Below are 17,223 nucleotides of genomic sequence, written 5' to 3'. Positions count from 1 at the left end.
ATTTCTTCTCTGATGCGCCGGGCACCCAGTGAGTGCCTGAGAAGTAATAATTGACGATAGTGGCATACATGTCCCTGTGGATGGGCTGATGGGCTCACGGGCAGTGACAGTAGGGAGAAGAAGGCTCTGAATTTACTAGTGCTGAAATCTTGCCTCCCCATGCACTTGGGATGGTAGAGGAGAGAGGAAAAAGACAGTGAATTTCACACTGAATATCATATGTATCATAAAGAAATTTCTGTTCAAAGGCCTCCAACTAGTTGAGTTGGTTTTCCCTGGGATTAGGAATGGGATAGAGCAACGTTTTAAGAGAGAGATTTTGTTTAGAAAATATTTACTTGTTACGGTTAAAATAATCTTAAACCAAATAAAATATTTTCTGGACAGAAAAACAACAAAAAAATGAATTTCTTGAAAGGATGAGAGGCATAAAAGACAAAAGATAGATTTAGGGAAAGTGTCTCTGCAAGGAATGCAGAGGGGTTCAGGCTTCTGTCTTTGAATTTCAGTGTGACATGGAAAAATGGTTGACCTCAAAAGAACTATTCTCAGATTCTGCTCTACCACTTACTAGCTGGGTAACCTTGGGTGATATGCTCAGCCTCTCTAATCCTTGCTTTCCTCATGCATGGTAGTGATAATGATGTACCTGCTTCAAACCTGGTAATGCTTAAATGAAGTGATACCTGTAACAGAGCACAGTCAAATACTACACGTATTGAATGTGCTTGGCAGTAGTTAGCAATAGTATTATATCAGGAAATTTCTGAATCAGCATCAAGCACAGTCCTCTTCCTCTGCAAACGGTTAACATAGTTTAAACTCCCAGCTGTCTGGACTTTTCTGAGCTTGCCCTTTCTGGAAGCAGGCAGTCAGACAAGATGGCCTCTGAGGGACTCCTTCTGCTATTGGTCTGCACCTCTGAAGTCATGGCCCTTTGGCTCCATTTCCTGCCTGTCTGATCTGTGTGTTTTTTGTTTGTGTTTTTCTGTTGTTGTTGATGTTTTTCCTGGAGTCAGCCGCATGACCCTCAGACCTGAATAGGATACTGAATTGCCAATTCAATTTACCTAAAACTGGTGGAGCCTGAAAGCCTGGCCTACAATGACATGCAGCTAATCTAATACAAATTGATTTTGGTTTTAAATCCCAGCAAATCAAGAAATTGCTGTGGATTTTTCCAAAACACAAAGAACCCTGCTTTGTTGTAACTGCAAAGCATCTGACCTAGGCTTCCTGTGTCCCAGTCTTCGCAGCCTTATTGATGCTTTCTGTAACTGCGGCTACTAACCACACTCTCTCCCCACCCCACAGACACTGAACTTAGTAGAGATTTAAGGAGCTCCAGCCCCTTATTCTGCAACTCCCCATTCAGTTGTCTTTGGGGCCAGTATGGATCTGTCCTGGAGGCTGAAGTCTGATCACACGTCTTTGACTTATTTCTAAAGCTCCATCATTGGGCACTGCTCTTCCGATAACTATATCCCTGGATGTGAGCTCTTATCCATGTGACTAACTCTGGAACTGGGAAGCTGCACTATTTTGGCAGCTTTTTCCATCAGTTCCTGAGTTCTGGTGCAAGGCTCAGAGCTCTACAACTGGGGACCCTTCCCTGTTGCCAATAGCCTGTCTGCTGTTCTTCTTACTTGGATTTCCTGGACATTCTGACTTAGGACTCCTTATTAGTCCATAATCAATTTCAAATTTCACAGGTGCCAGCTTCTTGCCTGGGCCAGTTCTGGTTATCTATCTATGAAGAATTCCCAATAGCATTTTTATGGAGCTGCCCAGAAAGCAACCTGAAGCTGGATTTGTGGATCTGATGGGATGGACGGACTCAGATGTGACCATCTAGAAGGACATGGCAAGAAAGATCACCATGATATATGCTTGCAGGAAATTAACAGTCATATTCTAACTCTTTTGAGCAAATGTGCAAACATAACAAAATAATAATACCTGTTGGGGTTGCAATGATTAAATGAGACAATGGTACATAATAATTGCTTACATATGTTGACTGCAGTGTCACACTTTTTTAAAGACCCTAATCAGCAAGATGGGAAATGAACCAATTGAACAGGGTCAGAACCTAGGAAAACAAGCTAATGGAGATGGAGCCAGCCCCTAGGAGAAAGATACATCCAGCCACACATCTCAGTAAGAAGTCCAGTCCAGCAGACGGCACTCTTTATCTGGAAGCTATGGCAACAGACAGCATCAGTCTACACATGGAGATCGAAACAAGCAGACAGGTAGACAGGAAGTCAGCTATGGGATGATTAAAAGGTCTTGGGTCTGAGACAGGAATAAGAATTTCAGCCCTTATTTGTGTGGGACAATAGTTGTTTGCTGTGTATAAGAACTACATTGAGTCCTAATTAAAAATGGAGAGTGTCAGTCATCATCTACAGAGTTTTTTAATGATTAAGTATAATACACAACTTTAATAAGTTCTTTGGTGATTCTGATGTGGATGACTTTAGGATCACGCTTGGGGAAATTTAAGTGTAGAGAAACAGGCAATGGCAAGGCAGATCCCAACGCTAGAGAAACTGAGTCACTCGGAAAGTTAATCAGAGGAAGACTAAGGCCCTAGGATTCAATTAGCACAACTGCAATGCTAGGATTCTGAGCCTCAGAAAACAAGATGAAATCCTCCAGTCCTCTGGACTATTGGGGAAATTAAGCCATTCTGCAGGGGATAAAAGCAATGAATCAAATGTACATTAAAAAAAGATATTTTTTCCTAAGCGCAAGAAAAATCGTGATTATTTTGACCAAAAATTGGATGCCCTTTGCCCTCCCTCTCCTCTATTCATTTGGGTAGGCATTCATTTATTCATTTATGTATTGACTCCACCGTGACTTCTGCTGCTATTGCTCCAACTATGATCTCACTCCTGAATCCAAGAACTACACCTAAAAATCCTCTTAAGAACTTGATATATACAAAGTCTAATTCATCATCTTTCTTTCCATCTCCAAATTAACTTTCTCTCCTAAATTCCCATTATCTAAAGGATCAAGAAAGACAATGAGAATCATGTTTTATATCTGCATGTCATGGACTAGAATACCAAGAAGTTTACCTATATTTTCTATGATAACTGGTAGAGGGGCAAGAGTTTTCTGGCCATTTTACTCATCTTGAAACAAAGACTTGAAGATGATGTGTAATTCACACAGAGACAGAGGCATGAGCCCTGCAGTCGTTATTCCCAGCTTAGAGCTCTTTTATTTGGCCTCCCATTGGTGAACTGAGTGTCCCTGGTGTGGTTTCGAACTGGGAAGTGCAGAGTTACCTACCAGGGTCTAAACTGTTTAGTGAACAATTTAATTCAAGAAGCATAAGGAAAGACTCCATCACTCAAAGTCATCTCCAACAATAGTTTAGTGTAGTGCCCCAAATTCTTCTACTTGCAATTCATTCTTTAGAAACCTTATTTTTAAATATAAATAAATGCCATTGCCAAAGTAAATATACAATTACATCAAAGGCTTTCGAACCAAATTTCCAGGATGCTTAGCAGTTCCCTGAACATTTCCTCAGACATGCACCAGAAAGAGCAGGACACACCAGCCCCTGAGCCCACCAATACCACCAGCACCACCAGCTTCAATAAGAGGAGCTACTTTTCCCCCTGATAAGTTTAAGGAGCTTCAATGCAAAAGTATTTACAGAAAATGTACTTTACCATCAGAATATTAAAAATCATTTGTAAGAGTAGAAAAAAAATGGAAACAGCCTAAATGCCTATCATCCTAAATTATAGTACGTCCACACAGTGAAATGACAAGGAAGCTGTTAAAAAGGAAAGCTAGACCTATATATTCTGATGTGGAAACAAATCTGGACACCTCATTAAATGGAAAAGTCAAGTAGCAGGAGAGTATCTATGGTGTGGTTCTAAATGTGTTTAAAATATACATTTATATGCTTGTGTGTGCATAAACTAGTTTGGGAAAGATACATAATTTCTGGCCTGGAAATTGTGACTTGGAGTTTGGGGTGTGCATTTAACATTTTACTGTATTCTCTTTTGTACTATTTCTCTTTTTAAATCAATATCATATATTGATTTTTAAATAAAAATTTTTTTAAAAAACATATGAAAGTTATCGAATTAAGGCATCATTGGTCATTATGAACATCTTGGCAGATATTAGGTATCTCTTTCACAATAACAATGATCTCAGAGGAGAGAAACCCTTGAACAGGTAAACTTTGACATGAACGGTGTGGAAAGGGAAAGGCCCATATACAGAGTGTTGCGTAACAGAGAGTTAGGAAGATGGGGAGAGCTACTGATCTATTTGAGGCCCTGACATTTGACAGGAAAATACCACCTGACTAGGGGAAAGAAAAACAGAACAACTAAGAGAAAATACTCTCTTTTCCTATGTTTTTACTTGGTCCTCTTATTATGAATATAATCTAAACGATTTCCAGCAGGGAAACTAGGTTCAGAGGGCAGAGGAGTAAGAGTCAGCTATTAAAGGAAAATAATTGTCTTTGAGGAATTGGAAGGCTGTTATTTGGGTCGGACAATGATCCTGATGAAATCAACCAGATTGTTGCTCAGCTCTCCACTTCCTGAGTCTGGGCAGGAGGCACAGGGCTTATATTCTAAGGCCACTGGAGTCAGAAAGACTGGGTTTTGTGTTCTGGCTCTGCCAATTAACAACTTGTGACCTCTGCACAATGGAGGAATCAGACTAAATGTTGTCTAAGTTCTCTTCAAACTCCAAGCTCTGCTATATCACAGGCATAAAAACCTCCGAGGGCTTCCCACTCTCTACTTCCAGTTCCTGTCTCTTTCATAGACTCCAAGAGTGAAATACTTGCAACCCCTCCCCTTTTCTGTGTACCTTCTCTTTGCCAGGTCGCAAAGGCAGGTGCCTGTGCTCCTGGTTTGAGTCCATGACCCTGTGCTTCCTCATGAAAGATGAATTTTCAGCTCCTGCACCACAGCCCTGCCAAGCTATGCTCTCAGAGCAGTCCATCATGTTCACTCAGATGGCGAGCAAACTGAACATTACAGTTAATTAATCTGCATTCTCAAGCGGACTCCCAGTTTCCATTTGGGAATTCAATTTAGGTGGCCCTAGTCAGGCTATCTCTTGATCTACAAATCACTCTTACTTTCTGTTTTCCCCTGCAGATGAGGCACCCAACTCCCTCTGCCTCCTCCTCCATGCCTGATCTGAGCGGAAAGGTCAATAAGGACCAGGAGATGATGTCAGAGTCGAGCTGGAACAAGGTCAAATGTAGGCAGTATCTTAGATCAAGCGCAGGGCAAAGCTAAACTATAAACACTCTCTTGCCTGGAGACTTCTGCATCCTGTTAACACAGCATCCCATTGCTTTCTGAGCTCTCCCCTGGGTGGTCTTGCTGAAACCCATGGTTTGGAGAGTGTCAAAGAGCTCTTAAGTATAAACACAGTGTTCCAGCCAGCAGAGGCAGTGCACACAAGAGAGAGGGGCCAGGAATTCCTGGCTCATATTTTTTTTTCCCTTGCTTACTCAAGCAAGTCTTTTATCCATGGATAGGACAGTTTGTTTTTCATAACTTCAGTCATGGGAGCCCCAACTTCTGTAGTGTCTGAGAGTGATCTTGACTTCTTCACCTCCCATCCAATCAGTCACTGACTCTTGTTAGCTTAATTTCTTAGTTTCTTCAAATTTGTCCACTTCTCTCCATCCTTTCTGCCTCTTAGCCCTCAGCACTGCTTTCTGAAGGATTGGTGAAGCCTCTCCAATTGACTTTTCGGTGCCAATCTTGCTCTCGAAAACCCATTCTTGGCTTTGCTGCCTGAGTATGTAAATAAGCAAATGCAATTATGAAACCCACCAAACGCAATTAGGAAACACAGAAAAACCATTCAATGACCCTCACTTGTCTCCACACACACACACACACACACACACACACACACACACACACACACACAGCCAATCCTACAAGGCCTTTGGTAACCTGGTGCCAAGTCTGCCCCAAACAACAACAACAATAAAAACAACTACTGGATATTAAGTAATGAGTATGTCCAGATAACAAAGTGAGCATTCTGCATGAGCAAAAATATGCTCTTGAACACGTCTTTCTCCTTCAAACCTCATCCCTTCAGTATATGCCATTTCTTCTGCAGAAAGGGCACTTCTCCCCACTCCTCTTGGCAATCCTAACTCCTTTCATTCAAGATCCAGTTTGTGACATCCTCCTCTGAGTCATAGCTCCCCTGCACATGGCTAATGACTCTCTCCTCTGAGTCCCCATGGAATCTTGTAATATCATAGCATATATTGCACTGCATTGCAACTGTTTAACATGCCTATTTTCCTCATTTGGTTGAAGCTCTTCAGGAGGCAGAGGCTATTTTTCATTCATCCCTGTCATGCCTTCCACTGTGCTTGGGGCTTGTACAACTCAGTTTTCAATAAATGAATGAGAGAGAGGAGCACTATGTGATTGAAAGGCAGGAGTTCAAGTAGAAAACATGGACCTGAGAGGGCAGGTTAGGAAGCTCTACTAGGGTCTCAGGTTAACCCACAAGAAGAGAGTTTTCCTTCCCTCCTCATCTCCTAAATACACAGTGGGGAGCAGAAGTCAAGGGCTTCTGAGAATGGGGATGGTGCTGAAAATAAACTTCACTCCAAAAGGGTTGAGGGGTTTTGCCATCTTAAGACACACCTTTGCAGTTGTGAGTTTACCTTCTGTCAGCTCCTAGAGGCTGGTTCAGTATAAAGCAGGCTCAATATGGCAGGATGCAAAAACTGTTTTTATTACAATGGGGTGAAAACCCAGGCATTTCCTTTACTCTAGGGGACGAGTTTAAGGCAAAGAGCCTTTATTTAATAAAAACTTATTGTACCTCAACATTTTTCAGAATCTTTCACTCGTCTCTAATTGTCTTTCGCTCCCCCACCTTTGTGTCTACTTCCATTCCGGTTTGCAGATGAACAGCCCTGGCTGGTCCTTTCTGGTGACGTACCACATTGCAGTTGCAGATAAAAATTAGTATCTCCACAGATCACTGAATCCTAATTAAAGAGTTTTTTATCCTTCCCCTTTTTTTCTATTCACCACCCCCATCCCAGATTTTCACTCCAGGAATCTTAGCTGTGTGCACTCGGCAAAGGCCTCGCCATGCTGAGCCTCAGTCTCCTTGTCTGCGCAGTGTTTGCACAGGGTAGTAGTATTACCTAACTCAGGGCATCACTATGAGGATTGCAAAAGGTAAGCAAAAACTTAATGCAGATAAATATTAAATAATAACAGTAGCAAGAAACTCCATTGATGGGGCAAGGATGCCTTAGATGCTTTTGAAATTTTAGTCATTTAGATTTGTCTCTCTTTCTAACAGATACAACCAGCTTCTGAGTTGTTCCCCTCAGGAGCAACTATTTCCTTCTAGTCCCCTTCCTCAGTACCTTTACCTGGAGCCTTCTGTTGTTGGTCCTGTTTCTAAGCAGGCTTCCCTTTCCTCGATATGCCGCACTCGCATCCTGGAAGAGGCGCAGAGAAGTCCTGCAATTCTGGGTCTCTGTCCTTTCTGTGTATGTCCTAAATGCACAAATAAACCCATAATATCTTCCATAACTGTCTTGGAGAAACATATGGTAAGTGAAATGGGGATATTTACCCCACAAGGTCATCTGAATTTTTGTTTCAATTGAAGCAGGAAAATTCTCCACAAGCATCACCAAGGGAGCCCAATCTCCCAAAGCAAAGACTGAGGGAAAAACCAAACTCAATGTGATCAAGTTCTCCACGGAGGACAGCTGTGCCTGATCAACGAAGGGGCGGCATCTGGGAGTGGCCCCTACCTCCTGTCTACATACTACCTGATTGAGGGACTCAATGCTCCAGCACCCGAAGAGCTTAGGGAGAAACAGAGCCTGAGAAATCCAGGGAGCTTTTGCGAAATTGTTTGGTTTTTGTTTGTCTGTTTTTTGAGACAGGGTCTTGCTCTGGTGCCCAGGCTGGAGTGCAGTAGCACAATCACGGCTCACTGCAGCTTTGACCTTTGAAGTGTACTCCTCACTCCTGCATGTTCTTGGGGCTGCATGGGGCCTCACCCTGCCTGCTGTCCTTCTCCCTCTTCCCACTCTGCTATGCCCCAGGACAAGGACGATGACGCTGCCTTTTCTGTGGCATCCCTCTGCTTCTCCCATTGCCAGTGGAGCTGTGCTCCTTCATGCCTGGCACTCAGACCTCTGCCAAAGATTTTCCTCTGATTATTATCAACAAGGCAGCTTCTCAGCTGCCCAGATTCCCTGACTAAATCACAATTTCTGAGTGTAGGCTCAGGGGCTCTCCACTTCTGGATAGCATTGCTAGTGGTTCTTACACAAGGTAAAGTATGAAAACATTTCCTACAAAAGAAGGGCCAGCATTCGTAGCCTGTTTAGGACCCTTCCTGAGCAATCTGTCTCCAATTCCTTGTCTCCAAGTTGATTTCCCAACTCTTCCATGACCCACACCTCCAGCCATGCCAGCAGGCATACTCACCTCTCCCCAGACATGACACGCAGGTTCTACATCAAGATCCTGCTCATGCTGCTCCCCCTTCCTGGAACACTCTGTCTCCACTTGAGTCCTATTCTTCCCTCAAAGCTCACTTCAGTTCAAACTTTCTGCACATGAATTATTGAGACAGGTGTTGAAAGGCTGTGTGTCTTCAGTCTACTGCAAAGGACAGTGTGTGGTTCCTGCCCTCGAGGAGCTTTAACGCTGAGTAAGGAGATAAGACATTGTACATCAGCAACCATAATAAGAGGTACAATATAAAAGAAATAAAAATGTTAGAGAAGGGAGAGGGCGTGAGGCAACTGGAGAAGGTGTTATCCGAATTGGCATTTTCTGCAAAGCCTGACAGTGTGGATAGGACTGCAGATGTGGAGAAGTGAAGGCCAGGCCAAGGGAAGAGTCTGAGCAATGGCACAGAAGTAGGAATGGGAAGAGAATATAGAGAAAATGAGAAGTAACACAGTTTGGCTTAGCTCAGAGGAAGACTTCATGCAGAAATGTGAGAGACTCAGCCAAAATACAGATCGGGTGGTCTTAGCTCTCCTCCTCCTCTGAACTCCTTTAATTTTTTTGATCTGAACCAACTCAGCTAGACCACTTAGCATATACTGCCATGTATTTTTTTTTAATTGCTCTACATATGTTTTTGAAAGCAACATTTTTCTCTTTATAAAACATTTTCGTTGGAGAAAATTTGGAAAATACAGAAAGGAAGTAAAATTTGAGTTACCCATAAATCTACCATATGGAAATAACTAGTTAGCATTTTGGTTAATCCTTAAATTCTTTCCCCCATCCACTTTTTTCACTATAAAACTGAAATTAAAACTGTGCAATTTTTTTCTTTTTTTATTGTGATCAAGTCTCACTCTGTTGCCCAGGCTGGAGTGCAGTGGCGCGATCTCAGCTCACTGCAAGCTCCACCTCCTGGGTTCAAGTGATTCCCCTGCCTCAGCCTCCTAAGTAGCTGGGATTACAGGCATATGCCACCATGCCCTGCTATTTTTTGTATTTTTAGTAGAGAGGGGATTTCACCATTTGACCAAGCTGGTCTCAAACTCCTGACTTCAGGTGGTCCATCCACCTCAGCCTCCCAAAGTGCTAGGATTACAGGCATGAGCCACTGCACCCGGCCAACTGTGTATAACTTCCTATCCTATTTTTGTCACTTATCAGAGTATGATGAACACAATCCCACATCTTTGAATATTTCTTGAAAACTTGGTTGTTAACGGCTGCATACTATTCCAACATACAAATATTCAAGTCTCTGTGTAACTCAGTATTTTCTAACTGTAATTTTTTGGGATGCTAATAAAAGATACATTAACAGGTTAAACCAAGTTAACATATTTCTTTTTATTCTGGATTCCATAAGTCTTCAAAGAGTCCCATGTGGATTTTGATTCTTCAAAATGAGGGTATAGCAGATAGTATTCACTCTGGACTGTTTTTTAAACAAGTATCTCTTGGAGCTCATTTTCTGCAAAAGTTTGAGAAATGTTTCTCCCATTGAAGGATATTTGGATTGTTCCTAGTTTTTCACTATTATAAATATTTGATAAAGATTTTGTACACAAAATTCAGGCTGAAATTCTCATTATTCCTTTAAGATATATTTTTGGGAGTAGAAGTGTGTGACATTTAAAAAGTCAAAATGCATGACTTTTTAAATTAAAAAAACTTATTAAACATGATACTCCCCTCCCCCCTCCCGACTTGGCCATTAGCCTCTCTAGCTCCATGATTATATTATATATTTTGCATCTTCTTAGTGCAGAGTCTTGTGTCTTTTATTTAGAAAAGCCCTTAGCGAATGTTTGATGATGGTGATAACAATAAGGAAAAAGAAATATAAGATAAAGTGGTAGGTTGAGAGGAGGAAAGAATTGCATCTTACAGTTGAAAGTAGCAGTATAAAATAGTCCTTAAATGCAGGTTATTTTACGTCAGACAACCTGAGTTCATAGTAGTGCACTCGCCCTCTTTTTGACCTTAGTCAAATTACAGTGCTAATAATTTCTAACTCAGAGGTTTGCAGAAAGCACCAAATGAGAAAAGATGTATAAAGCTTATAGCACATGCCTGGCACATATAAGCATTGAATAAATATGGCTATTTATATTATATAGTAATACTATTATTACTATTATTAGCTGACTTCTGGAGTCCAATGGAAAGGTGACCATTTCTTTAAGATGTTTAAAATGTATGAGAGTTATTATACAGGATCAAGGCAAATAGCAGCTGATTGGAGCAAAGCTTGCAGCAAAAAAGACGTTCAGGTGCAATGGCTAGGGAATGGATAGGCTCTGCTAGAAATGGCCACCAAGACAGCAAATGTGAGCCAATGCAGAAGAGTGGAAGTCAGTCAAGGCAACCAGGGACTATATTAAAGATAAAAATCAAATCTGTTTTGGCATGGTAAAGACTAACATTTTCATTCCAAACTCCTCTCCCATTGGAAAACTCCATTCTGATCCCATTTTCCATTCCAGAGAGAATCAACCATCTCCCCCTGGACACAATGTGGTGGCCATCAGCTTGGGTCTTACCTGTTCATTTCCTGTCACCGCCAAATTCACAGCAGGCTCTCCAAGCTGGCAGCTCCTGCAGAGACACTGACAAGAGTGACTCTGAAGTTTGGCATCTCCCTGAGCCCTTTTATTTATTGCTCTATTTCAAAAAGGGATTTATCTGTGTGTGGTTGGGGCCATTACTACCTTTTTCTAGATTTCCTGGGTGTACCAAACCCAGAACCAAAAACCTGGCCATTTAGCTGCATCGCTGACACCTGAAGAGAGCTGCAACTCAACCCTCTGAAGCAAACCCTGCACAGTGGAGGCTAATGGTGCCAGGTAGGTCCCAGTCCTCCTCCATAGTCTCCTCCCCATTCTTTCCCATCACTCCCAGAGCTACTGAGATTTAACAAGCGCTAAAATTCCTTACATCTATTTACAGGGAAGGCCAATTTACCGTGATTAAATGCAAGGTAGCGTTCAATTAGCGGAAGATAAACACAACATATCAACCCACCATGATAATTTTTAAATCAAAAGTTAGAGCACACATAGGCTGCTGCGATAATAATGTACTAATTTAATGATGATGGAGCTTTTTAAGATCTTGCCATTCTCTTAGAGTGTGTATGAAGGACATCCCTAATGTTAATTAGAGCTCGCTTCATTAACAACTTAACCAAAAGACCATACTTTGTGAAATTATTTGGGAGCCTATAAGGAATGAGACTTGATGGAAGGAAATTACCATGAGTATCTTTCCCATCGGTTAATGGAGGGTATGATGTATAAATCATCAGCAAAGGCCACATGGTGACCGTCGGTAAAAGAAAGGAGAATTTGGAACTTGTGTATGAGAGCAGGGCAGATGGCTGTGAATAATGTGTGAAAGCACACGCCTCTTCATATATATGGTGCTCATGGTAGTAAAGACATGGTCTGCCATGCAAACTCCAGGGCAGCTTTGTTTGGCAGACAGCTGTTGCTTACACCTCTGGGCTTTGCCTGATAGAGTCAGGGCCACCTTCAGCAGAGTGTTAAAGCTTTAACAGAGAGTAAGTGCTTGGGAACTTAACGACGAATTCATGGGCCTGCACTCCAATTGGAGGGATACCTGTTAGATTCAGCACAGTTCTTTCTCTCCCCAGCAGCCAGTAGTTTTGAAGATATATGCACTGGTCTACAACTATCCAAAATGACTTGGGATTCTAGAGGTCGGGGTCCCCAAGATCCTAGGACAGCAGATTGCTAAAGTTGCTGTTCATTGGAATCAACTGGGGATCTTTTAAAAATACACATTTCTGGCTCTCATCTCCAGAGATTTCATCTGTGTGGGGTATGATCTGAGTATTAGGATTTTTTAGTTTCCTCTATCCAGGTGATTCTAATGTGCAGCAAAATTGGAAAATCACTACTCTATTACCCAAGCCCCGGGCTTAAGGTAAACAAAAATCTCTGAGCCCTGTGGCAGATGCTGGAATCTGAGCAGAGCCTGTTCCTGGCAAAGCTGTTGATCACTGAGAGGAAGGGTAGAGGGAGCAACGTGCTTAGAATTAACAGGTCTGGTTTCGAATCTCAGCACTCCCGCTTACTTTGAGTAAGCAAAGGAATACTCCTCTCTGAGTTTTCCACTCTGTTAAATTGAGGAAATGATGCTTCCCTCAGAAGTCGTAAGAGCATTAAATAAAACAATATATAAAGAGCTTAGCCTGTAATATGATAAGTGGAAAAATGGTTTGTCTAATCAATGATTATTAACTAGTTAAAGAGGAAAATAAATCATAAGCCAGTTAGTATCTAGTACTTGTTCAAAGTTGCTAAAGGAACTGTGAGCATTTTGTGCAAGTTCCTTAATAAACCCAGAAAGCAGCTGGTAATAATAGTGCTTTATTGCATGGCTACTATTAGCCAGGCACAGTTCTAGGCAGTTTATAAACATTTTTTAGGTTGCTGGCTAGTAGATATGTCAGTAAGGATTTTCTGACAAGGGATGGAATACAGAGTAGCCAGCTGTTCATAAGAAATTCCATGAATCCAAAGCACATGCTCCTCTGGCCTATGGCTGCAGGCCATGAGTGTTGAGAGGATACCTGCTTATTTTAGAAGTGGGCAAGACACACTCTGATAGAGAAAAGACTGGACTCTGCAAAGACCTGGTTACAAGTCTCAGTTCTTCCACTCTCAAGGTGACGAACTGTGGGTATGTTTCTTAACCATTCTGAATCTGTTTCCTCGTTACATAACACATGGATAAAGACAGTTACCTCACTGAGTGTAAAGCATGAAATTAGATAATATATGTAAGAGTGCAGATCATGGTGCCAGGTACACGGCAGGAACCCAATAAACAGTTTGCTGAATTATACATTCTAAATAGCAGAAGAAGGGCACATAGTTTGGGAGGTTTCCAGGTGAGAGCCTGGGAGCCAGAACTCCTGGATCCTAAGACAGCATGGGAACTCCCATGACATGCATTCTCTTATTTCCCAGCAAATGCCAGGTCTAATGAGCTCTTGAAATTGTCCTTTTCCTGCTCCCAGACAAATTCATATACCTGTGGGCACTTTGTTCCAAGCAAACCCTTCAGCTGGAGCCACAAAAAGCAAAAGGGCCCGACAGCAGCCTGTGCCACCCCACAGGCATAAGGGCTCAGAGCCTCAATTAGAGTGTGGGCTGAGAAAAGCAGGGCCCAAACCCCCTCTCAGCACCAATCCTTTCTGCAGAAACAACCAACCCCCCTAACTATGAAAATCAATGGATTTTTCTCCCCTCCAATATCTAAATAGCTATTTGAATGTGTTCTGTAACAGGAGGAGCTGTTGAACAAAAGGTCAGAGCTGATTTGAAGTTAGTCTTTTTATCAGCAATTGCTTTTAAAGACACAATTCTCCCAACTCTGAGCCCCTGAAGATAAAAAATTATATAAATGTACAAATGACTTTATGACTTTGATTATACAACTTCTAAGGAAATATCCATATGAACCGTTAAGAAAGACTAAAGATATGGTGATAAAGAGGACTCTTTGAAATTCTGCTTTCAAAAAAAATCTATGTCATGAGATATGAATGTAGCCAAAGCCTTGATAAAAGTCGTGTCATCCTTTTGCCATAGAAGCCGCTGAGGCATGAAAGGGACCATGGGCCTGGAGATCTTTGCTGCCTTTAAAGTCTGGCTTATTAACATGCATTAGAGTCTTCCTGAAGATGGGTCTGGCCAAAGGTTATCAACAGAAACTTAATTTAATGAGCCCAGAACACGAGGAGAGGAGCCCTGCAAAGCCAACACTGAGAGAAATTTGGGGCAAGGGCATTTCATTTTCTGAAGAGGAGAAACAAAGATAAACTCATTAAAGCAGAAGGCACTACATTGTTGGTTTTTATCCTCAGAACACCACTCTCCCAGTGTGGTGGCCCCGCTCAGTTTCACTGTGGAGACTAAAACTCCACTCCACCCAGAATAGAACCTGATGATAATAAAGGCTTTAGAAGGTAAAGAAGAGCTATAGGGAAGGCTGGTTTACAGACCAACAGCAGCGCTGAGATGTCACAGTTGATGCAGGCTGGAGTCCACCAGGCTTCTCAGGGCAGAGGAGGTGTTTTTGACATTTGGTTCACAGTAGATCTAGGTCACTTACTCCCATCATGGTTGTGCGGAGGCAAATAAGAATTCTGGAATCCTGAGGACATTGAAAGCTGCTTAAAGAAATGATGCAAATGCTCCCCACTCATGAGAATAAATTGTTCCAAGGCCAAAATGGTGGGAACATCCTTTGGAGATATGTGACACAGGGGTCACATATTGACACGCCTACAGGAGACAGGCAAAATAACACAAATTAGAGAGCCCGGCTAGGACTGAGATAATAGGGCATGTTGGGACAAGGTTGTGGCCTTTTCTTAAGGAACAGCAGATCCTAAGCTTGAGTGAATGGTTGCCTCACTGGAAGGCTGACACATTGCCAGAACTGATCAAGCAAAGCTGCAAGTTGGAATTTTAATATAAAATCTCCTCATTTTAAAGGAATGGAAGCTAGGGTTTTTGTTGTTTTGTTTTTAATATTTTGTGGACAAAGCAGAACTTTTGTGTGGGGGTAGATATAGCCTGTGAATTTGAGGCATCTGACTAGAACATTAGATATTAATTAGCATGTGCTAGTACTAGAAGTCAGAGAGGAAAGTACCATTTAGAAGGCTAAATGAGTTATAGCATGTGCATTTATTTCTGAAAGGAAAGTATTCTCCAAGAAGAGTTCTCATGAATGACCACGTGTGCTGTGCATTACACACCTCTGGGGAGCGCCCTCTGTAACAAAGACTATATTAATACCCCTCTTGGAGTGGCAGTATATGAACTGAACAACCATACCCAGCTGCCCTGTTGGTGACACACACCCAGTTTTCCATCTCAGTGGGTTCCTGAGTGACAGAGAACAAACCAATTCAAATCCCAAATCATGGATTCAGATGGACCAGCACACTCATTCTTGGCTCTCAAATGGACTTTCATCAAAATCAATTATAAAGGTCTTCTTGACATTATAAACACCACCCAGGAATGATTAAATTTTTGTTCTTCCCTTGTGGGCCACAAATCAGGATGACCCCCAAAGTTTAATCAGCATGGATCCAGTGGACTGGACTTTGGAAGTGACTCAGCCTGTAGATTCAAGTATATGAATAATTTTTTAAAAAAGGAAATGGAAATATATACATTCTATTAGTTCTAGTCACTTTGTGGTAGGTTTATGAACATTGCCATGTAAGGCTATATATTCTGTACTAGACTAATATAATAATGAAATGCTATTTATGCCAGTACTGGCTATGGAGTTATATCTCAAATGTCCCAGGGGCTGCAAAGGCAATGACGACACTGGCTGCTCTCTGGAGCAATAAGTCACCTGGACAACTTACCTCATGGCAAAGGAATGAAAGAAAACACCAGAAATTGGCAGGAGAAAGCTTTCTTAGCATTTTGAATCAAGAAATAATTATTTTCCTTGGAAGCTCAAAATTGACAGAAATATGTGGCTGCAGTTAAGTATCTTCAATGAAGAAAAATACAGGAATATGTTAGTGAATGTGATCAGCTGTATTTCAATGGCTCAGAAAACATGTAACAGTAATTCCCATAAATAAGCCAGGTAGATAAAGACAAAAGGGGATAGAAACACATTTATAACACAGAATAAAAAATGTATCATAAACATTTGTTGACTAAAACAATATTTCAGTTTACATAATCCCCAAAGACAGTGTTTCATTTCTGATGATAAACAGTGGCATTACCTAGAGGAGGGGTTAGAAAGAAGGTTGGTTCTTTCGGCTGACCCTGCTGGGCTGGTGTTGGTGGCAGTGGTAGAACATGACAGCTCTCTGGCCCACTGGGTTACTAATGTGGACCTTACTATTCATTCACTCACACAGGCTGTCCTAAAATGGGCTAATCTGTGGTTAGTTTCTAGAACATGAGAAAAAAAATCTATGTGACACCCATCTTCTTGGTTAAGACTGGGTCAGCCTACCAAAAAAAAAAAAAAAAAAAAAAAAAATTGAGTGTTCAAAGTAAGAATGGCTATTGCAGACTTGTTCAATGCTTTACAAGGGGAAAAAAAATGAACTGCCACAAACAAAGAAGCATTAGATCAGAAGAGTGCAAGAGCCTAATAAACATCTTCATGAAAAGTTAAAACGACTGCCTCATTTGTCTGCAGCATGAGGCAGGCAGCACTGAGGGTGCTTCTCACTTCCTTTCCAAATCAGGGGCAATTTACTGGCTTCAAAATAAAGGAAGCAAAAGAGAAGAGGCTTGTCTGGTCAATGATTTATTCATGGAGCCAAGAAAATGCTTCTCCTCTAAAATGATATTTTTCCTGGGTTCTAACCCTTCAATCTTCCTCCAGTATGGGAATATATGTTTCTCTTCTCCATGTATTTTTCAGTGGTTTCCATTATTACGTGACACACTGTTCACCTCGATCTATGGCGCTGAGACCTCCGTGGGGTTGCCCTTGCTTAGAGAATTTTGCAGTGCCAAAACTCAGAACTGATGCTTTGTCTTGTCCGAGGAGCTGAGCAGTTTCTAGAGTGGGGCTTTCCTCCATACCCCAAGAAGAAATGCAACAAGGGGAGGTAGTGGCATCTGCAGTTGGTAATGTCCACAGTTTG

General features: G+C 41.7%; 1 long non-coding RNA gene across 1 annotated transcript; it reads right to left on the bottom strand.

Moving 5' to 3' along the window:
- Positions 1-3,299: 3,299 nt before the first annotated feature.
- Positions 3,300-16,660, bottom strand: LOC114677729 (uncharacterized). Its single transcript, XR_013411007.1, has 5 exons — positions 14,581-16,660; positions 11,090-11,144; positions 8,517-8,738; positions 7,442-7,568; positions 3,300-5,816 (listed from the first exon to the last, which is right to left on the bottom strand). It is a non-coding gene; the product is annotated as an uncharacterized LOC114677729 (long non-coding RNA).
- Positions 16,661-17,223: the final 563 nt, after the last annotated feature.

Source organism: Macaca mulatta, chromosome 1, assembly GCF_049350105.2.
Source record: "Macaca mulatta isolate MMU2019108-1 chromosome 1, T2T-MMU8v2.0, whole genome shotgun sequence".
NCBI classification, from domain to species: Eukaryota; Metazoa; Chordata; class Mammalia; order Primates; family Cercopithecidae; genus Macaca; species Macaca mulatta.
Note: the sequence above shows the minus strand (reverse complement) of the source record. Positions and strands in the feature narration are given on the sequence as shown.